Source organism: Oncorhynchus gorbuscha, linkage group LG09 (genome assembly GCF_021184085.1).
Source record: "Oncorhynchus gorbuscha isolate QuinsamMale2020 ecotype Even-year linkage group LG09, OgorEven_v1.0, whole genome shotgun sequence".
NCBI lineage: Eukaryota > Metazoa > Chordata > Actinopteri > Salmoniformes > Salmonidae > Oncorhynchus > Oncorhynchus gorbuscha.
The window spans coordinates 20,093,475-20,117,209 of NC_060181.1; the positions used below are offsets into that span (position 1 = coordinate 20,093,475).

The following is a 23,735-nucleotide window of genomic DNA, read 5'->3' on the forward strand; positions in this document are numbered from 1 at the left end:
TGTCTGTCTCTCGTCTCTCGTCTCTCGTGTGTCTGTCTGTCTGTCTGTGTGTCTCTCGTCTGTCTGTGTGTCTCTCGTCGTGTCTGTCTCGTCTGTCTCGTGTGTGTGTGTCTGTCTGTCTGTGTGTGTGTGTCTCGTGTCTGTGTGTCTCGTCTGTCTGTGTGTCTGTCTGTGTGTCTCTCGTGTGTCTGTGTGTCGTGTCTGTGTGTCTCTCGTCTGTCTGTCTGTCTGTCTGTGTGTCTCTCGTCTGTCTGTGTGTCTCTCGTCTGTCTGTGTGTCTCTCGTGTGTCTGTCTGTCTCGTGTGTGTCTGTCTGTCTGTCTGTGTGTCTCTCGTGTGTCTGTGTGTCTCTCGTGTGTCTGTCTGTCTGTCTGTCTGTCTGTCTGTCTCGTGTCTGTCTGTCTGTCTCGTGTCTGTCTGTCTGTCTCTCGTCTGTCGTCTGTGTGTCTCTCGTCGTGTCTGTGTGTCTCTCGTCGTGTCTGTGTGTCTCTCGTCGTGTCTGTGTGTCTCTCGTCGTGTCTGTGTGTCTCTCGTCGTGTCTGTGTGTCTCTCGTCGTGTCTGTGTGTCTCTCTGTCTGTGTCTGTCTGTCTGTCTGTCTGTCTGTCTGTCTGTCTGTCTGTCTGTCTGTCTGTCTGTCTGTCTGTCTGTCTGTCTGTCTGTCTGTCTGTCTGTCTGTCTGTCTGTCTGTCTGTGTTTTGTGCGTGATTATAGTGCAGGATTCTGACCTGAAAAGCTTAGTGATATCTCGTCAGATGAAGACTGAGCCCTCGCCAGAGGCGGGAAATAAAACATGAAGGGAAGTGAAGAGAAGAAAGCACAACAGGACCCCAAAACCTCCAAACAAAGGCTTTAGCTGTTGTTTTTTGGATAATAGTCTCACAAAACTAACAGTAGCTCACAGAGTAAGGAGTGGAAATGGCCCTTCTTCAAATCCACAATTTGGGCATCCACGCTCGCTGTGAGTAAGTGCTACAAAGAGGAATTAAAGGAATTAACCCATTTATAATTCGAGATTCAATAAACCGGGTGGCATCACCGAACCCCCAACCAAAAAAATCCCTTATTTTCCAGTTGATTACACTCTTTAATCCAGATTTATCTTCTGGGATGCAAAGATGTTCTGCCGCGGTAATCACAGCACTCTGTGTAAAACTTGGCATAACAATGACCTTGGAAAACAAACAAAAGACAGGGTAGGGGGGGGAATAGCCAGATAATAACTGCACTGTCATGTTTTCAGATAGAGTAGGACTGGGTAGTTATCTGGAGCAGTGAACGTCTCAACTGTTACCACTGTAGCAGCATTACGTAGCCTTTTGCCGTTTTCATGCTTTATATATTCCATTTAGCACAAACGTTTATCCAAAGTGACTTAGTCATGCGTGCATACACTTTACGTATGGCTGGCCCGGGGAATTATACCCAAAACCCAAGCTTTACCAATGGAGCCATTGAGAGCTACAGCCAGTATGTTTGGCTATACTTTCCCCTACCCCCTTCTATTTACTAGACACCATCCATCCGGGTCATGTTCATTTGGGCATTAAAAAAAATAAAAAATGGAAAGCACAACCTGAACTTGTCCAATAAGAACACAGATTTTCATAATTTGCTGCAAAGCGTTTTATTACAGTGTCCCTGAACTCTTCCCACATCAAGCTGTGTAATTTTTGTTGTTCGTCTCGCCGTACATATTATTGTTCATCCTTGTTCTCCTCAGAGGCCAGATGACCCCCATAAAGCAGAGGGGATTAGAGTGTGTCTGGGGGCTGGGGGATGACACAGCCTCCCTGGCTCTCCCCGGGGACACTCAGAAGCCTGTCACTAATCATGGTGAATGACCCCTTCCCTTCTCACTTAACACCCCACCCACCAACCAGTCTACAGGGGGAGAGAGACAGCCAAAGAGATAATAAAGTGACATCCTTCCCTAAGGCCTTATTTCATATCCTAGTGGAAGTATTAAACCCATCTCCTCTACATTTCAGCCTTCAGGGGAAAGAAACCTGGGATAAAACCTAAATGACTGTTGAAACCCATTCTCTCTCCTCTCTGGAGGAACGCTGCCTATGGTATCCCATGTATGATGGGAGGATACATATGAGACACCAATGTCTCCTGTTTGTTTCCTGAAGAGAAGATTTATGTCCAGGAGGAAGGGGGAGAGACCACCGTCATAAGGACACATTTACACCTCTCCGTGAGGGCTTTGCCATCTCAGCATTTCCCTCAGGTCTGGGTCTAAGTTGATTGGCCTCCTCCAAGACAGGCAGGCAGGCAGAGGGAGGGCTGCATAATGATATATAGGTTTGAATATTCATCCCATTTAATACGAAGCACCTTGACAGAGGTGAACCTGACAGAGTTCAGGGTCCTGTTCATTAAAACAAATTAAAGAAGACTTACTGAATCAGGGAGGAACTACCTGGTCTTGTCCAATCAGAAAGGGTCTGTTTTGTTTTCTGTTGCAAACGTTTTGAAACATTTCTGCCCTAATGAACACAACCCATTTATGAAGATTGCACATTATCATTCCCATTCAGACTTAATCCCTCTCTTTCGGCAAAAATTACAACAAAAGAGAGAGAGAGAGAAAACAAGCCTTTGCTTTGTAATCTTAGAGTTCAGAAAAGGATCAGAAATGAATTTGCATTAAATCAACCACATAACCACTGGCATATGTCTTGCTTAGTTCATTCCCTGTACATTGTTCCTCATCCAACCTCACTGTTCTAACAAGATGGAGTACTGGGCCAGTATTCATAAAGTGCCTCAGAGTAGGATCTAGGATCAGGTCTGTCCTGTCTATGTAATCATATTCATTATAATCTAAAAGGCAAAACTGATCCAAGATCAGCACTCCTACTCTGAAATTCTATACGAATATGGGCCTTTATGGCACTTCTGGTTCTTTCAGTGTAAAGGCATAGGAATCATGCTCAGTGCAGCAGTCTCTCTCTCTCTCTTTCCTCCCCCCAGAGACCTGTTAGTTGTTCCTAGCAGAGAGACTCTCTATCTGCCACACCATGTCAATGCATCACGGTGTGTGTGTGTCTCTCCAGAGAGATCCTTCCTTACGCTTCAACGAGGTTTACTGCTGCTGTTGCTGCATGATGTTGGCATTTTGAGAGGGAGACATCGTGGAAACAATGGTTTTATGTGCTTTACTATTTCATACACACAAACAAATAGACACAGACCCACACAACAGCTTAACACACAGTCTTGACAAAAAGCACGAGCTAACGTGATGGTACAATGCATCAGACTGTTGTTTATACAACGTGTCAGAGTTTTCATTACATTTGTCCTAGACTCCCAAAATAAAATAAACCATTGAATATTCACATAACTATAGTACATTCATTAATTCCATGAGTGATTTTCTGCTGTACAGTAATAGTATGACACAAATGTGTTAGAGGTAAATGAAGGTACAGCAGTCGGGTGATAATGGCAGCTTTTTGCTGTTCTCCAAATAACATTTTAGAGTTTTTAAATTGTATGGAAATGCAGTAAATGAGCTTCAACTTTCTAATCACACAGCTGCTGTAGCTTCACTCACCTCAAACCCTGTCATTTGGCCATACCCTAAGTTCAGCTGAAATGACGCCTCTGTTTGGGACACATCCTTTGTTAGGCAGATGAGGTGAACTCAGGAGAAACATCATGACCTGAGACGTGATTGGTGTTCTGTAACCAGCAGATTCTGTCAGTGTCAGGCAGCATAACCACACACACACACACACACACACACACACACACACACACACACACACACACACACACACACACACACACACACACACACACACACACACACACACACACACACACACACACACACACACACACACACACACACACACACACACACACAATCTGGAAGACACAGCTGATGCTACACACACAACAAAGAAACACACACCTATACAAGGTAAAGGTGGTCTCTCTCTCTCACACACACAGATTCACCTTTTCAAGGAGAAGAAAATCTCAATCTTCTTTACCACAACTTTTAGGACCCTTTGTTACAAAGCATCTGGGTTCATGGGTGTAACACTGCAGTCCTAATCTACATCACAAATGATGCACTACTGTTGACAAGGGCTGATATGGCTGTGGTCAAAAGTAGTGCACAGAATAGGGAATAGGGTGCCATTTGGGAACTAAACAAGAGCAATGTCGGTTGCAGATATCTATGCACGCTAAGGGTAATTACTACACACACAACCAGTGTAGTTCTGCTCATTCATGACCACTGTGGTGATGTACAGCTAACTCTATCCTTCCCATGTTAGACAACCTAGCCTTCTGATTCAATCTATATCAGCATCTTCATCCATCTAAATATCCTCCTCTGTCTGTCATATTGCTATGTGCCACCAGACATCACATCCAAACCCTACCACAACATGACATCTAAATGTCTGTCTCCATCTCAGTTCAAATAGCTCGCTGCTGATTGCTGCTTGATTACCCCAGACGATATTTGTGTGCACAGCATTGGCCTTCTCAGCGTGTGGCGAGGCTGCCTGCTCTGACAGATGAGAGATGCCCCCCTAAGGCCACAGTGTACAGCATAGCTCCCTCTCCCCTACCTCGTTCCCCTCCATCCTCCCCCGAAACCTTGTTAGGGTAGAAGGAGCAGACAGGCAGAGAGATGGGACATCAATAGCTGGTCTGACATCGCTAAAGGAACGGAACAGGGGAGACATTGAGAGAGAGAGAGGTGTAGAGATAGAGGTGTAGAGAGGTGTGTAGAGAGAAGAGTATTGAAAAATCAAAATAAATCAGCCAAGACCTCAGAAAAAAATGGTAGACCTCCACAAGTCTGGTTCATCCTTGGGAGCAATTTCCAAAGGTCTGAAGGTGCCACGTTCATCTGTGCAAACAATAGTATGCAAGTATAAACACCATTGAACCACATAGCTGTCATACTGCTCAGGAAGGAGACGCGTTCTGTCTCCTAGCGATGAACCTACGTTGATGCGAAAAATGCAAATCAATCCCAGAACAACAGCAAATGACCTTGTGAAGATGCTGGAGGAAACAGGTACAAAGGTATATATATCCACAGTAAAACAAGTCCTATATCAACATAACCTGAAAGGCCACTCAGCAAGGAAGAAGCCACTGCTCCAAAACCGCCATAAAAAAAGCCAGACACGGTTTGCAACTGAAAATGGGGACAAAGATCTGACTTTTTGGAGAAATGTTCTCTGCTCTGATGAAACAAAAATAGAGCTGTTTGGCCATAATGACCATCGTTATGTTTGGAGGACAAAAGGGGAGGTTTGCAAGCCGAAGAACACCATCCCAACCGTGAAGTACGGAGGTGGCAGCATCATGTTGTGGGGGTGCTTTGCTGCAGGAGGGACTGGTGCACTTCACAAAATAGATGGCATCATGAGGGTGGAAAATTATGTGGATATATTGAAGCAACATCTCAAGACATCAGTCAGGAAGTTAAAGCTTGTTCGCAAATGGGTCTTCCAAATGGACAATGACCCCAAGCATACTTCCAAAGTTGTGGCAAAATGGCTTAACCAGTTGAAGCTATGGGGGCGCTATTTCATTATTGGATAAAAAAACGTTCCGGTTTTAAGCGCAATATTTTGTCACGAAAAGATGCTTGACTATGCATATAATTGGCAGCTTTGGAAAGAAAACACTCTGACGTTTTCAAAACTGCAAAGATATTATCTGTGAGTGCCACAGAACTCATGCTACAGGCGACACTAAGATGAAACCTCAAACAGGAAATGAGCAGAATTTTTGAGGCTCTCTTTTCCATCGTCTCCTTATATGGCTGTGAATGTGCCATGAAGGAGCCTATGCTCTCTGCCGTTCGTCCAAGGTGTCTGCAGCATTGTGACGTATTTGTAGGCATATCATTGGAATCCTATAGAAAATGTGTGGGCAGAACTGAAAAAGCATGTATGAGCAAGGAGGCCTACAAACCTGACTCAGTAATAGCAGCTCTGTCAGGAGGAATGGGACAAAATTCACCCAACTTATTGTCGGAAGCTTGTGGAAGGCTACCCGAAATGTTTACCCCAAGTTAAACAATTTAAAGGCAATGCTACCAAATTCTAATTGAGTGTATGTAAACTTCTGACCCACTGGGAATGTGAATAAATAAATAAAAGCTGAAATAAATCATTCTCCCTTCTATTATTCTGTCATTTCACATTCTTAAAATGAAGTGAGGATTGACCACAAGTTCTCAATGGGATTAAGGTCTGGGCAGTTTCCTGGCCATAGACCCAAAATATCAATGTTTTGTTACCCCGAGCCACTTAGTTATCACTTTTGCCTTATGTCAAGGTGCTCCATCATGCTGGAAAAGGCATTGTTCATCACCAAACTGTTCCTGGATGGTTGGGAGAAGTTGCCCTCGGGGGATGTGTTGGTACCATTCTTTATTCATGGCTGTGTTCTTAGGCAGCATTGTGAGTGAGCCCACTCCCTTGGCTGAGAAGCTACCCCCACACATGAATGGTCTCAGGATGCTTTGCTGTTGGCATGACACAGGACTGATGGTAGCGCTCACCTTGTCTTTTCCAGACAAGCTTTTCCAGATGCTCCAAGCAATCAGAAACGGGATTCATCAGAGAAAATGACTTTACCCCAGTCCTCAGCAGTCCAATCCCTGTATCTTTTGCAGAATATCAGTATGTCCCTGATGTTTTTCTGGAGCGAAGTGGCTTCTTTATTGCCCTCCTTGACACCAGGCCATCTTCCAAAAGTCTTCGCCTCACTGTGCATGCAGAGGCACTCACAATTGCCTGCTGCCATTCCTGAGCAAGCTCTGTACTGGTGGTGCCCCGATCCCGTAGCTGAATCCACTTTAGGAGACGGTCCTGGCGCTTGCTGGACTTTCTTGGGCGCCCTGAAGCCTTCTTCACAACAATTGAACCGCTCTCCTTGAAGTCTTGATGATCCGATAAACGGTTGATTTAGGTGCAATCTTACTAGCAGCAATATCCTTGCCTGTGAAGCCCTTTTTGTGCAAAGCAATGATGATGGCACGTGTTTCCTTGCAGGTAACCATGGTTGACAGAGGAAGAACAATGATTCCAAGCACCACCCTCCTTATGAAGCTTCCAGTCTGTTATTCGAACTCAATCAGCATGACAGAGTGATCTCCAGCCTTGTCCTCGTCAACACTCACAACTATGTTAACGAGAGAATCACTGACATGATGTCAGCTGGTCCTTTTGTGGCAGGTCTGAAATGCAGTTAAACTGTTTTTGGGGGATTCAGTTCATTTGCATGGCAAAGAGGGACTTTGCAATTAATTACAATTCATCTGATCACTCTTCATAACATTCTGGAGTATATGCAGATTGCCATCATAGAAACTAAGGCAGCAGACTGTGAAAATGTATATTTGTGTCATTCTCAACACTTTTGGCCACGACTGTACAGATACCATCACATCTTGATCAACAAAGTCCATTTGATGTCACAAAGCTATCCAGTACTTTAAAAATATCCTCTCCTGTTGTCCTGGATTCCAGTAGAGGATGTATTTCTTAATTTTGCCCCATAAACGTAACGGACATATACCAGGAGCTGTGCCAGGCCCATCATGTCTGTTGACTCATCCAGCTGTAACGCATAGAATTCACTGGCTTGTATGCGAAGCAGTAATTATTTCAAAAACATCTCCTGCCACGTCACTGATGCGTCGTGAAACAGTGTTGTTTGATGAAGTCATTTGTCTATAGTTTTTTGGCCTTCTCCCCCAGCATTGTCCCAGCCATATCCGTGTCAGCAGGAATAATTAAGTCCTCCACAATAGTATGAGGCTTGCCTGTCCCAGCCACTCAGTAACTCACCATATAAGATGCTTCTAGCCCCATCTAATTAATGTATCTGTTGCTTTTATACATGTCTTACTACTCGAAAAGTTGTCTGTATTCTCGCTCAAAAAACTCCTGTGGCTTATTTTTCAAATTGTCATATTTTGTTTCTAAATATCTGCACACGAGTGGTTTCCCGCGAGAGACTAACAGTTAATGTGATTGGATGTTAATTATTTGACAAGGTTACCTATATTTGACATTGTGTTGTTATTTCGCTGAACACGACAAGATGGTTACATTTTATTTTTGGAAGTGAAATTAGGCTACTCAGGTGAGAAAAAAACCTCACCCAAATGTATAGCTCCGTTGGGAAATATAAATGTACTGTTTTAAAAATGTGAAGAAAAACAAATATAAAAAATATAAATATATATGCGCAATGCCGTTGGGGGTATGCCAAATAAAAATGTGATTCACATTTTTAAAAATATTACAATTTTTTTGTAAATGCATTGCATTGCGCATACCCTCCAGTTTGGGAATACCTGTTCTTGACAAAGCAGATTATCCCCGGGGTAGCTATAGCTACAGTAACCATGGCAAAGACAATCATCTTGTTGTTTTATATTGCTACAGTATATAGCTCCGAAAATTACAATTGGCTCAGACCAGGGCAGTACGGCTGGCCCTTAAATGTACACGGAGAGCTTACATTAATCATATGCATGTAAATCTCTCATGGCTCACAGTGGAGGAGAGATTGACTTCATCACTACTTGTTTTTGTAAGAAGTATTGACATGCTGAATGCACGAGGTGTCTGTTTAAACTACTAGCACACAGCTTGGACACTCATGCACACCCCACAAGACATGCCACAAGATGTGTGGTAGTAGAGTAGTGGCCTAAGGGAACACAATGTGTTGTGAAAAGTGTTATAAAATGTAATGTCATGTATTTTAAATTGTATATAACTGTCATAATGCTTGCCTTGGCAGCAGCTAATGGGGATCCGTAATAAATACAATACAAATGAACATCTGTCCATGGCAATGTTAGACATGAAATGTGTGCATTATTTAAACATACTAACACATATGGCATTTATAATTTGCTAGCCGAGGCAAATATGGTGGATAGCAGTGGTCCATTCCTCCATTGGTAGGAAAGTGGGTAGTAGTATACAATGCTAAACCTTATTCACAATGTGTACTATCGCCACCACTTCCCTCTGCTTTGTCTGTGTTCACAAAGACAGCTTCAGACTGGGCTTTAGGCTCTGTGTTTGCTGAGATTGGAAGGCTTTTAATCAGAAGGCTGAGATGGGCTGCTCTAACCTGATTATGCCTCACAGAGTCGCACGCACGCACGCACGCACGCATACACACACACACACTACCCAGCACTGCCCCATCTGTCCTATGAGCATTGCTCTGCTACTCTCCACTCTTCTCCGCAGCCAAGCAACAACAAACAACCCCCTCCTCTGCTCCTCCTTTTCCCTCTCTCCATCCCTCCATTCTAATCAGCAGCCCCTGCAGCCTCCTTCACTCTCTTCTCTCTAGAGGTGGATAAAGCATGTCAGCCAGTGTCTTGTACTTACCTGTAATTGTCACCTCCATGGCTGCTGCTGCCACGCCGTGCTTCATAATGACTGACAGCAGAACCTCGACTGCACCGAGATGAGAGGAGCAGCTAAAGAGTTGAGAGGAAGCAAAGAACAGAGGGATAGAGAGGGAAGCAAAGAACAGAGGGAAAGAGAAAGGGAGGCAAAGAACAGAGGGATAGAGAGAGGGAGGCAAAGAACAGAGGGATAGAGAGAGGGAGGCAAAGAACAGAGGGATAGAGAGAGGGAAGCAAAGAACAGAGGGATAGAGAGAGGGAAGCAAAGAACAGAGGGATAGAGAGAGGGAAGCAAAGAACAGAGGGATAGAGAGAGGGAAGCAAAGAACAGAGGGAAAGAGAGAGGGAAGCAAAGAACAGAGGGATAGAGAGAGGGAAGCAAAGAACAGAGGGATAGAGAGAGGGAAAGAGAGGGGAAGCAATGGCAGATGGTCCCCTGGTAGAGTGATAGAGCGATGCTAACGGTTGCTAACGGAGCTGGCTGGGCTCTAGCCACAGGCGTGAGGTGCGTTGTCGTGGCGATTGTGGTCAAGGAGGGCGCCGCTCGTCCTCCTTCCTGCCTGCCTGCCTCACAAGATCTACCTCCTCTCTGCTGCCAGTCTGGGAGGATCACCAGGCAGCCCCGCTTATGTTGATCTCAGCATTTAAGCCCGATTGGATGCACGCCACGGTGGTATCAGCCAATAGACTGGCAGCTGGGGATCACATGGGCTGAGGTGGTGTGTATGTGTGTGGAGGGGGGGGAGGAGAATGAGTGAGAGCCTCTACATCAGTACTATTCTGCATGGATGCACAGAGCTGGAGGTGTTCTAGTCGCGGGGCGCAGCAAGCCCCTCATCACAGACAGCCGTTTGGATAAAGAGACACAGGGCATTACCATAGACACAGTCACACACGCATAGACACAGTCACAGAAATAGACACACACACACACACACACACACACCAGCATGCAGGAACACACACAGACACAGTGAGAGAAGAGAAGCGCCTCCATCTTGCCAAAGTGGAGCCAGTGCAGTGCAGCGGTGGCAATTGGAGTGGGGTTGCTATGGAAACAGAGGAAACTGTTGCCTGTCTGTTCTGTTGGTCAGAGTGGAGAAAGACTAGAGTAGAGAGTAGAGTAGAATAGAGAGTAGAGTAGAGAGTAGAGTAAATAGTAGAGTAGAGGGTACAATACAGAGTATCGAGTAGAGTGGAGGACAGAGTAGTCAAGAGTAGAGTTGAGTGTATACTAAAGAGTACAGTAGAGAGTATAGAGTAAAGAGTAGAGTAGAGAGTAGAGTAAAGAGTAGAGTAGAGAGTAGAGTAAAGAGTAGAGAGTATACTAAAGAGTACAGTAGAGAGTATAGAGTAAAGAGTAGAGTAGAGAGTAGAGTAAAGAGTAGAGTAGAGAGTAGAGTAAAGAGTATACTAAAGAGTACAGTAGAGAGTATAGAGTAAAGAGTAGAGAGTATAGAGTAAAGAGTACAGTAGAGAGTATAGAGTAAAGAGTACAGTAGAGAGTATAGAGTAAAGAGTAGAGTATAGAGTAAAGAGTAGAGAGTATAGAGTAAAGAGTACAGTAGAGAGTATAGAGTAAAGAGTAGAGTATAGAGTAAAGAGTAGAGAGTATAGAGTAAAGAGTACAGTAGAGAGTATAGAGTAAAGAGTACAGTAGAGAGTATAGAGTAAAGAGTAGAGTATAGTATACTAAAGTTAGTAGAGTAGAGAGAGTAGAGTAGAGTAAAGTAGTCAGAGAGTATACTAAAGAGTACAGTAGAGAGTATAGAGTAAAGAGTAGAGAGTATACTAAAGAGTACAGTAGAGAGTATAGAGTAAAGAGTAGAGAGTATACTAAAGAGTACAGTAGAGAGTATAGAGTAAAGAGTAGAGAGTATACTAAAGAGTACAGTAGAGAGTATAGAGTAAAGAGTAGAGAGTATACTAAAGAGTACAGTAGAGAGTATAGAGTAAAGAGTAGAGTATACTAAAGAGTACAGTAGAGTATAGAGTAAAGAGTAGAGAGTATACTAAAGAGTAGAGTAGAGAGTATAGAGTAAAGAGTAGAGAGTATACTAAAGAGTACAGTAGAGAGTATAGAGTAAAGAGTAGAGAGTATACTAAAGAGTACAGTAGAGAGTATAGAGTAAAGAGTAGAGAGTATACTAAAGAGTACAGTAGAGAGTATAGAGTAAAGAGTAGAGAGTATAGAGTAAAGAGTAGAGTAGAGAGTATAGAGTAGAGTGTATACTAAAGAGTACAGTAGAGAGTATAGAGTAAAGAGTAGAGAGTATAGAGTAAAGAGTAGAGAGTATACTAAAGAGTACAGTAGAGAGTATAGAGTAAAGAGTAGAGAGTATAGAGTAAAGAGTAGAGTAGAGAGTTAAGAGTAGAGTGTATACTAAAGAGTACAGTAGAGAGTATAGAGTAAAGAGTAGAGAGATAGAGTAAAGAGTAGAGTAGAGAGTTAAGAGTAGAGTGTATACTAAAGAGTACAGTAGAGAGTAAAGAGTAAAGTAGAGAGTATAGAGTAAAGAGTAGAGAGTATACTAAAGAGTACAGTAGAGAGTATAGAGTAAAGAGTAGAGAGTATAGAGTAAAGAGTAGAGAGTATACTAAAGAGTACAGTAGAGAGTATAGAGTAAATAGTAGAGTAGAGAGTACAAGAGTAGAGTAGAGTGAGTATACTAAAGAGTACAGTAGAGAGTATAGAGTAAAGAGTAGAGTAGAGTAGAGTAAAGAGTAGAGTGGAGGAGTAGAGTAGAGAGTATACTAAAGAGTACAGTAGAGAGTATAGAGTAAAGAGTAGAGAGTATACTAAAGAGTAGAGTAGAGAGTAGAGTAAAGAGTAGAGAGTATACTAAAGAGTACAGTAGAGAGTATAGAGTAAAGAGTAGAGAGTATACTAAAGAGTACAGTAGAGAGTATAGAGTAAAGAGTAGATAGTATACTAAAGAGTACAGTAGAGAGTATAGAGTAAAGAGTAGAGAGTATACTAAAGAGTACAGTAGAGAGTATAGAGTAAAGAGTATAGAGTAAAGAGAGTATAGAGTAAAGAGTACAGTAGAGTATAGAGTAAAGAGTACAGTAGAGAGTATAGAGTAAAGAGTAGAGAGTATAGTAAAGAGTACAGTAGAGAGTATAGAGTAAAGAGTAGAGTAGAGAGTTAAGAGTAGAGTGGAGGAGAGAGTAGTCAAGAGTAGAGTTGAGAGTAGAGTAAAGAGTAGAGAGTATACTAAAGAGTACAGTAGAGAGTATAGAGTAAAGAGTAGAGAGTATACTAAAGAGTACAGTAGAGAGTATACTAAAGAGTACAGTAGAGAGTATAGAGTAAAGAGTACAGTAGAGAGTATAGAGTAAAGAGTAGAGAGTATACTAAAGAGTACAGTAGAGAGTATAGAGTAAAGAGTAGAGAGTATACTAAAGAGTACAGTAGAGAGTATAGAGTAAAGAGTAGAGTATACTAAAGAGTACAGTAGAGAGTATAGAGTAAAGAGTAGAGAGTATACTAAAGAGTACAGTAGAGAGTATAGAGTAAAGAGTAGAGAGTATACTAAAGAGTACAGTAGAGAGTATAGAGTAAAGAGTAGAGAGTATACTAAAGAGTACAGTAGAGAGTATAGAGTAAAGAGTAGAGAGTATACTAAAGAGTACAGTAGAGAGTATAGAGTAAAAAGAGTAGAGTATAGAGTTAAGAGAGTAGAGTAGAGAGGAGAGAGTATACTAAAGAGTACAGTAGAGTAGAGTAAACTAAAAGAGTAAAGTAGAGAGTATACTAAAGAGTACAGTAGAGAGTATAGAGTAAAGAGTAGAGAGTATACTAAAGAGTACAAAGTACAGAGAGAGTATAGAGTAAAGAGTAGAGAGTAGACTAAAGAGTACAGTAGAGAGTATAGAGTAAAGAGTAGAGTTGAGTATACTAAAGAGTACAGTAGAGAGTATAGAGTAAAGAGTACAGTAGAGAGTAAAGAGTAGAGTAAAGAGTAGAGAGTATACTAAAGAGTACAGTAGAGAGTATAGAGTAAAGAGTAGAGAGTATAGAAAGAGTACAGTAGAGAGTTAGAGTAAAGAGTAGAGTGTATACTAAAGAGTACAGTAGAGAGTATAGAAAGAGTACAGTAGAGAGTATAGAGTAAAGAGTAGAGAGTATACTAAAGAGTACAGTAGAGAGTATAGAGTAAAGAGTAGAGAGTATAGAGTAAAGAGTAGAGAGTATACTAAAGAGTACAGTAGAGAGTATAGAGTAAAGAGTAGAGTAGAGAGTAAAGAGTAGAGTGTATACTAAAGAGTACAGTAGAGAGTATAGAGTAAAGAGTAGAGAGTATAGAGTAAAGAGTAGAGTATACTAAAGAGTACAGTAGAGAGTATAGAGTAAAGAGTAGAGTAGAGAGTTAAGAGTAGAGTGTATACTAAAGAGTAGAAAGGAAAGAGTAGAGTAAATAGTAGAGTATAGTAAAGAGTCGTGTAGAAAGTAAAGAGTAGAGAGCAGAGTAGGGAGTAGAGTAGAGAGTGTACAGTAGAGTAGAGAGTATAGAGTAAATAGAGTAGAGTAGAGAGTAAAGAGTAAGTGTAAAGAGTAGAGTAAAGAGTAGAGTGTAGAGTAAAGAGTAGAGTGTAGAGTAGAGTAGAGAGTAAAGAGTAGAGAGTAGAGTAAAGAGTAGAGTGTACAGTAGTGTATAGAGTAGGGTAGAGTAGAGAGTAGAGTAAAGAGTAGAGTAAAGAGTGTACAGTAGAGTAGAGAGTATAGAGTAAGTAGAGTAGAGAGTATAGTGTAAATAGAGTAGAGTAAAGAGTACAGAGTAAAGAGTAGAGTGTAGAGAGGAAAGAGTCGAGTAAACTAAATAGTAGAGTAGAGAGTAGACTAAAGAGTAGAGTAAAGAGTAGAGTGTACAGTAGAGTGTATTGAGTAAAGAGTAGAGTGTAGAGAGCAAAGAGTAGAGTAGACTAAAGAGTAGAGTAGAGAGTAGACTAAAGAGTAGACTAGAGAAGAGAGTAGACTAAAGAGTAGACTAGAGAAGAGAGTAGAGTAGGATAGGATATGGTTGTGTTACCTTTTAGATCTGATATCAAAATCTGGTCTTGATGGAAAAGAAGATTCTGATTTAAAAAGACATCCATTTAAAAAAGAATATGAAAGCGTGAAACCCTTGCCTGTCTTTGTAAGGCAACCTCACATTCACAACAGACACAACTAATCAATACAATCATTGTTATGATAATTATTGGGTGAGATTGCTGCTTGTGGGTTCTGCTACAGGGAACATGCATACTGGGCTCTGCTATAGGGAACATGCATACTGGGTTCTGCTACAGGGAACATGCATACTGGGTTCTGCTATAGGGAACATGCATACTGGGTTCTGCACCAGGGAAATTGCATACTGGGTTCTGCACCAGGGAACATGCATACTGGGTTCTGCTATAGGGAACATGCATACTGGGTTCTGCTATAGGGAACATGCATACTGGGTTCTGCACCAGGGAAATTGCATACTGGGTTCTGCTACAGGGAACATGCATACTGGGTTCTGCTACAGGGAACATGTATACTGGGTTATGCTATAGGGAACATGCATACTGCTCTAGTCTATGCCTTCTATGACCCACAGACAAACCATGGATGTCACCCATGGTCAAATGATTACACAAGACAAAACAGAAGGGCCATGTCCAGAATGACAATCGGTAACATGTTCCATCTCTAGATAGAACTCTGTGCTGCTCCACATCTTTCTGTGTCATAAGGATGACTATAGCCATATGTGCTGATGGGTACATTGTGACTGTTCTCCAGTCTGGCACAGCAGCAGGCCTCTCTTTCTCTCCTCCTCCTTAGTGACAGTTTCCTCTCCTCATCAGTGACTGTCTTCTCCTCTCTACCACCTCTCCTCCTCATCAGTGACAGTCTCCTCCTCTCGACCACCTCTCCCTCTCATCAGTGACAGGCTTCTTCTCTCTACCACCTCATCAGTGACAGTCTCCTCCTCTCTACCACCTCTCCTCCTCATCAGTGACAGTCTCCTCTATACCACCTCTCCTCCTCATCAGGGACAGTCTCCTCCTCTCTACCACATCTCCTCATCAGTGACGGTTACTCCTCTCTACCACCTCTCATTCTCATCAGGGACAGTCTCTCTACCACCTCTCCTAGGTGACAGTCTCCTCCACCTCTACCACCTCATCAGTGACAGTCTCCTCCTCTCGACCACCTCATCAGTGACAGTCTCCTCTCTACCACCTCTCCTCATCAGTGACAGTCTCCTCTCTACCACCTCTCCTTCTCATAATTGACAGTCTACTCCTCTCTACCACCTCTCCTTCTCAACAGTGACTGTTTCCTCCTCTCTACCACCTCTCCTCCTCATCAGTGACAGTCTCCTCCTCACTACCACCTCTCATCCTCATCAGTGACAGTCTTCTCCTCCCTTCCAGCTCTCCTCCTCATCAGTGACAGTGTCCTCTCTACCACCTCATAGGTGACAGTCTACTCCTCTCTACCACCTCTCCTCCTCATCAGTGACAGTCTACTCCTATCTACCACCTCTCCTCCTCATCAGTGACAGTCTTCTCCTCCCTTCCACCTCTCCTTCCTCATCAGTGACAGTCTTCTCCTCTCTACCACCTCATAGGTGACAGTCTACTCCTCTCTACCACCTCTCCTCCTCATCAGTGACAGTCTACTCCTATCTACCACCTCTCATCCTCATCAGTGACAGTCTTCTCCTCTCTTCCAGCTCTCCTCCTCATCAGTGACAGTGTCCTCTCTACCACCTCATCAGTGACAGTCTTCTCTCTACCACCTCTCCTCCTCATCAGTGACAGTGTCCTCTCTACCACCTCATAGGTGACAGTCTCCTCCTCTCTACCACCTCTGCTCCTCATCAGTGACAGTCTACTCCTCTCTACCACCTATCCTCCTCATCAGTGACATTCTCCTCCTCTACCACCTCTCCTCCTCATCAGTGACAGTATACTCCTCTCTACCACCTCTCCTTCTCATCAGTGACAGTCTTCTCCTCTCTACCACCTCTCCTTCTCATCAGTGACAGTCTTCTCCTCTCTACCACCTCTCCTCCTCATCAGTGAGTCTTCTCTCTACCACATCTCCTCCTCATCAGTGACAGTCTCCTCCTCTCTACCACCTCTCCTCCTCATCAGTGACAGTCTCCTCCTCTCTACCACCTCATCAGTGACAGTCTCCTCTCTATCACCTCTCCTCCTCATCTGTGACAGTGACAGTCTCCTCTCTACCACCTCTCATTCTCATAATTGACAGTCTACTCCTCTCTACCACCTCTCCTTCTCATCAGTGACAGTTTCCTCCTCTCTACCACCTCTCCTCATCAGTGACAGTCTCCTCCTCTCTACCACCTCTCATCCTCATCAGTGACAGTCTCCTCCTCTCTGCCACCTCTCCTCCTCATCAGTGACAGTCTCCTCTCTCTACCACCTATCCTCCTCATCTGTGACACATCTCTTCTTCATCAGTGACAGTCACCTCCTCTCTACCACCTCATCAGTGACAGTCTCCTCCTCTCTACCACCTCTCCTCCTCATCAGTGACAGTCTCCTCTCTACCTCATCAGTGACAGTCTCCTCCTCTCTACCATCTCTCCTCCTCATCAGTGACAGTCACCTCTCTACCACCTCATCAGTGACTGTCTGCTCTTCTCTACCATCTCTCCTCCTCATCAGTCACAGTCTCCTCCTCATCAGTGACAGTCTCCTCCTCTCGACCACATCTCCTCCTCATCAGTGACAGTCTCCTCTCTACCACCTCTCCTCTCTACCACCTCTCCTCCTCATAATTGACAGTCTCCACTCTGCCACCTCTCCTCCTCATCAGGGATAGTCTCCTCCACTCTGCCACCTCTCCTCCTCATCAGTGACAGTCTCCTCTCTACCACCTCCCACCTCTCCTCCTCATCAGTGACAGTCTCCTCTCTCCCACCTCTCCTCCTCATCAGTGACATTCTCCTCTCTACCACGTCTCCTCCTCATAATTGACAGTCTCCTCCTCTCCACCACTTCTCCTCCTCAAGAGCGACAGTCTTCTCCTCTCTACAACCTCTCCTCCTCATCAGGGACAGTCTCCTCCTCTCTACCACCTCTCCTCCTCATCAGTAACAGTCTCCTCCTCTCTACCACCTCTCCTCCTCATCAGTGACAGTCTCGTCCCCTCTACCACCTCTCCTCCTCATCATTGACAGTCTCCTCTCTACCACCTGTCCTCCTCATCAGGGATAGTCTCCTCCTCTCTACCACCTCTCCTCTCAGTCTCCTCTCTACCACCTCTCCTCCTCATAATTGACAGTCTCCTCCTCTCCACCACTTCTCCTCCTCAAGAGCGACAGTCTTCTCCTCTCTACAACCTCTCCTCCTCATCAGGGACAGTCTCCTCCTCTCTACCACCTCTCCTCCTCATCAGTGACAGTCTCGTCCCCTCTACCACCTCTCCTCCTCATCATTGACAGTCTCCTCTCTACCACCTCTCTTCCTCATCAGGGATAGTCTCCTCCTCTCTACCACCTCTCATCCTCATCAGTGACAGTCTTCTCCGCTCTACTACCTCTCCTCCTCATTAGTGACAGTCTCCTCTATACCACGTCTCCTCATCAGGGACAGTCTCCTCCTCTCTACCACCTCTCCTCCTCAGTGACAGTCTCACCTCTACCATCTCTCCTTCTCATCAGTGACAGTCCCCTCTCTACCACCTCTCCTCCTCATAATTGACAGTCTCCACTCTACCACCTCTCCTCCTCATCAGGGATAGTCTCCTCTCTACCACCTTTCATCCTCATCAGTGACAGTCGCCTCCTCTCTACCACCGCTCCTCCTCATCAGTGACAGTCTCCTCCTCCATCATCAGTGACAGTGACAGTCTCCTCTCTTCCACCTCTCCTCCTCATCAGTGACAGTCTCCTCTCTATCTCTCCTCATTCAGTGACAGTCACCTCCTCCTCTCAGTGACCACCTCATCAGTGACAGTCTCCTCCTCTCTATCCACCTCTCCTCCTCATCAGTGACAGTCTTCATCTCCTCTCTACCACCTCTCCTTCTCATCAGTGACAGTCTCCTCCTCTCTACCACCTCTCCTCCTCATCAGTGACAGTCTCCTCCTCTCTACCACCTCTCCTCCTCATCAGTGACAGTCTCCTCCTCTCTACCACCTCTCCTTCTCATCAGTGACAGTCTTCTCCTCTCTACCACCTCTCCTCCTCATCAGTGACAGTCTTCTCCTCTCTACCACCTCTCCTCCTCATCAGGGACAGTCTCCTCTTCTCTTCCTCCTCAGTGAGACACTCCTCCCCTCATCAGTGACAGTCTCCTCCTCTCTACCACCTCTCCTCCTCATCAGGGACAGTCTCCTCTTCTCTTCCTCCTCAGTGAGACACTCCTCCCCTCATCAGTGACAGTCTCCTCTCTTCCTCTTCTCCTCCTCTGCTCTCCCTCTCCCCCTCCTCCTCTAGGAGATACTCTCCTCTTCCTCAGTGAGACAGTCTACTCCTCTCTTCCTCTGTGAGACCAGGCACATGTTCAGATCGGGCCCTTTCTGTACAGGGAACAGGCCCTTTTTCCCCCCAGTATCCAAAGTGCCCTTTTGGGTGGTGGAATAATTTCCCCCAAAACATGTATCCTTTTTCTGGGTCATTGCTGTCCTTCTGTAGCTCAGTTGGTAGAGCATGGCCTTGTACTAGTGGGTTCCCCGGGACCACCCATGTAGAATGTATGCACACATGACTGTAAGTGGTAAAAGCGTAAAATGGCATATATTATTATTATTATTATAAACCCACTGCCTGCAAGTTGTGGTTAAATTCACCCGCCCCAGACTAATCTAGTAATACAGATAGCCATTTTGTCAACTGTAACATATGGAAGCCTAAGGATTCTGCTGAATAACAACATTATTAGTAATCATCAGTGATTACCATGCTTTCTTTACTGGCTTATTTAGGGAATGGTAAGCTATAGTAAAGTATTTATATTTATTATGGATCCCCATTAGCTGCTGCTCTTCCTGGGGTCTTGCAAAATAAAAAGGCAGTTATACAATTTAAAACATTACAATACATTCACAACAGATTTCACAACACATTAAGTGTGTGCCCTCAGGCCCCTACTCTACTACCACATATCTACAACACAAAATCCATGTGTACGTGTGTGTACAGTGCGTATGTTATCATGTGTGTGTATGCATGTTCTGTGCCTGTTTGTGTTGCTTCACAGTCCCCACTGTACCAAAGGTGTATTTGTATCTTTAAAAAAAACTCTAGTGACTCCCAAATCCGCATGCGGGAGCGTAATCATCGCCTGAAACTAATTAGCATAACGCAGCGGACATAAATATCCCTAGAAAATATTCATATTCATGAAAATCACAAATGAAATATATTGAGACACAGCTTAGCCTCTTGTTAATCACCCTGTCATCTCAGATTTTCAAAATATGCTTTACAACCAACGCTAGACAAGCATTTGTGTAAGTTTATCATAGCCTAGCATAGCATTATGCCTTGCTAGCAGCAGGCAACCTTGTCACGGAAATCAGAAAAGCAATCAAATTAAATCGTTTACCTTTGATGAACTTCGGATGTTTTCACTCACGAGACTCCTAAGTAGATAGCCAAAGTTCATTTTTTCCCAAAATATTATTTTTGTAGGCGAAACAGCTCCGTTTGTTCTTCACATTTGGCTGAGAAATCGCCTGGAAATTGCAGTCACCACAACGCCGAAAAATATGCCAAATTAGCTCCATAATATCGACAAACATGGCAAACATTGTTTAGAATCCATCCTCAAGGTGTTTTTCTAATATCTATTCGATAATATATCCGTCGGGACAATTCGTTTTTCTCTAGGACCGATTGGAGTAATGGCAACCTCTCTATTTTACACGAGAATCATGTGACCACTTACGCAATGTGGCCGCCTACGGCTATTCTTCACAGAAATGAGTAAAACTACGTCACAATGCTGAAGACACCTTGGAGAATACGTAGAAAGTGTAAGCTCGTTGATGGTACATTCACAGCCAAATAGGGAGTCATTGGAACGCAGAGCTTTCAAAACCTTCCGCAGCGCTATCAAAACCTTGCTTTCAAAAGCACTTCTGGATTGGATTTTTCTCACGCTTTCGCCTGCAACATCAGTTCTGTTATACTCACAGACAATATCTTTACAGTTTTGGAAACGTTAGAGTGTTTTCTATTGAAAGCTGTCAATTATATGCATATTCTAGCATCTTTTCCTGACAAAATATCCCGTTTAAAACGGGAACGTTTTTTTCCCCAAAAATGAAAATACTGCCCCCGAGCACCAAGAGGTTATTTTTAAAAAATCACATTTTACTTCTGGCATGAGTTACTTGATGTGGAATAGAGTTCCATGTAGTCATGGCTCTATGTAGTACTGTGTGCCTCTCATAGTCTGTTCTGGACTTGGGGACTGTGAAGAGACATCTGGTGACATGTCTTGTGGGGTATGCACGGGTGTCCGAGCTGTGTGCCAATAGTTCAAACAGACAGCTCGGTGCAGTCAACATGTCAATTACAAATACGGGATGTGATGAAGTCAATCTCTCCTCCACTTTTAGCCAGGAGAGATTGACATGCATATTATTAATGCCAGCTCTCTGTGTACATCTAAGAGCCAGTCGTGCTGCCCTGTTCTGAGCCAACGGCAATTTTCCTAAGTCCCTCTTTGTGGTACCTGACCACACGACTGAACAGAAGTTCAGGTGCAACCAAACTAGGGCCTGTAGGACCTGCCTTGTTGATAGTGTTGTTAAGAAGGCTTTATGGAGAACAGACTTCTCCCCATCTTAGCTACTGTTGTATCAACAGTTTACAATCCTGGGTTACTCCAAGCAGTTTAGTCACCTCAACTTTGCTCAATTTCAACATTATTTATTACAAGATTTAGTTGAGGTTTCGTGAATGATTTGTCTCAAATACAATGCTTTTAGTTTTAAATATTTAGGACTAACTTATTCCTTGCCACCAATACTGAAACTAACTGCAGCTCTTTGTTAAGTGTTGAAGTGTTAAGTGTTGGCTTTACTCAAAGCCAGTGTGGCATGTCGTTAGTGAAGACTGAAAAAAGTTAGGGGACAATACAGCTGTCCTGGGGAATTCCTGATTCTACCTGGATTATGTTGAAGGCCATCCTCTGTGTTCTGTTAGACAGTTAACACTTCATCCACAATATAGCAGGGGGATGAAAAGCCATAACACATACGCTTTTCCAGCAGCAGACTATGATCGATAATGTCTAAAGCTGCACTGAAGTCGAACAAAACAGCCCCCACAAATCTTTTATCAAATTTCTCTCAGCCAATCATCAGTAATTTATGTAAGTGCTGTGCTTGTTGAATGTCCTTCCTTATAAGCGTACTGAAAGTCTGTGGTCAATTTGTTAACTTTAAAATAGCATGGTTTAATGGTTTAACACTTTTAAAACATTTTACATCATCCCAACGCCCCTGGTATAATGTGCATTTTCTGAAGCATTATGACAACTCAACGACACAATGGTAGGGATGAAATGAGCTGGGCTTGGGTCATTGATAAGTCATTGTCTCAACACAGTCTTATAATGCTGTGAAAGGATCCAGGAACCCAAATGATTTGGGTGGATCCCATCCTCCTTATAATACAAGCTTTGTTTCCAGAAGGTATCAAAATTGTCAATGAATGTTACACCCACAGAGCTGCAGTATTCTGGTAGTCAGTTATGGAGGGATAAAAGCCTGTTGAACCGTTCAATGCCACGATTTAGGGAGGGCAGAGGGACAGATATTATGGTGCGTAATCAAGTTTATAGTAATTGTAGGCTACAGTATTTCTCATTTTCTTCTATTAAATTGCTCTCATTCCTGGCTTATTTAGGAAGTGTAGATCAGCAGCTGTATCCCTGAAGTGACATTTCAGCATCCCTGCTCCTCAATATTTCATCCACTGAATCAAAGCTTCATTCAGGTAGGATACATAGTGGCAACAATGGAGTTGGGTTGGGTATAGTCATGGTAGGCTACAGTATTTCTCACAGTCTTGTATTTTGACTGGAATTGTGTTGGTCATTGTGAAATAGTAAAGCAGTTCAAAATAGTTGTGCAAAATGCTTTACTCAGAGTTGTGTATGTTATTATTTGTATTATTTTGTTTTGTTCTTAGTAACGTGAATAAGACTTAAGCATTTGAAACTAAGGGTTATTTATTTTTCATTTAATTTGCCATTAAGATGTGGGCATCTATTCCTTTTCTGTAAATAAATAATCTAAGTAATAATTACTCAATGAGTTTATGACCGTGGTTCGGGGGTGCCCTGTTTAATAGTTAGAGCAAAGATCTGTGAACGACCCTCAGTGACACAGTCTCCTCCTCTTCTCCTGTCTTCACCGTCTACACAAACACCAGGGACATGAGGGATGGTAAGGAGGGAGGGAGGAATAATCGATCCTTATTCAATCAAGAACCACTCTCATCTTGTCAAGAGAAAGTGGTGTGTTTGATTGGATATTAAAATTCCTGGCCCCAGAGGTGTGAATGTGAGTGTGTGTGATTCATTCTCAGCAGATCTGTGTGTAGCATCAGTTCTGTTGGAGAAGGGTGCCAAAGACAATTGGCCCCAGGGCCTCAAATCTGTGCGTAAACCATGCGTGGGATCATTTCCACGCAAAGCGTGAGATCATTTCCACGCAAAGCGTGAGATTTATAAATATGAACATTTGCTTGAGAGTGTGCATAAATTTACGCACAGCCATGACCATGGGTAGGCATAATGCCAAATGGTGGCATATGGGAACAAACTGCTTGTCAAGTATAGAATGGCGAAACTATATGTTGAAAATGTGTGAAATTGCGAGAGTAATAATTCAAAAAAACTTGACTTCATTGTATTTCCATTGGGAATTCATGCAACATATCTTGACATGCGTTATCATTTGACCACATCAGTGCATTTGTTACAATAATAATCCATATAAAGTCCAGTCATTTGTTAAATGAGAGGTGGGTGTGAAAGTGAAACCAGGTCATACACAGCTTCAGGAGCCAACAGATGGTTAGTTAATTAATCAAAGTAAATATATAGGACCCTAGAATGCCCTTCAAACCAATCAGAAACAAGTATTCAACAATGCCATGGTATACAGTGCATTCGGAAAGTATTCAAACCCCTGGACCTTGTCCATATTTTGTTCGGTTACAGCCTTATTGTAAAATTGATACGTTTTTATTCATCATAAATCTACAGACAATACCACATAATGACAAAGCAAAAACTGGATGCTACAAGCTTGGAACTTTGTCAG

General features: G+C 43.3%; 1 protein-coding gene across 7 annotated transcripts in view; it reads right to left on the reverse strand.

The window, feature by feature from the left end:
* Nucleotides 1–23,735, reverse strand: part of LOC124043258 (engulfment and cell motility protein 1-like) — a 224,797-nt gene that overhangs the window by 37,516 nt on the left and 163,546 nt on the right. The window contains exon 1 of one of the 7 annotated variants that reach the window (XM_046361644.1): nucleotides 9,417–9,646. The exons of the other annotated variants lie outside the window; for them this stretch is intronic. The gene's annotated coding sequence lies outside the window, so the exon portion shown is untranslated. Of the gene's footprint in view, nucleotides 1–9,416; nucleotides 9,647–23,735 lie in introns of those variants that run through there. 7 annotated transcript variants of the gene reach the window in all.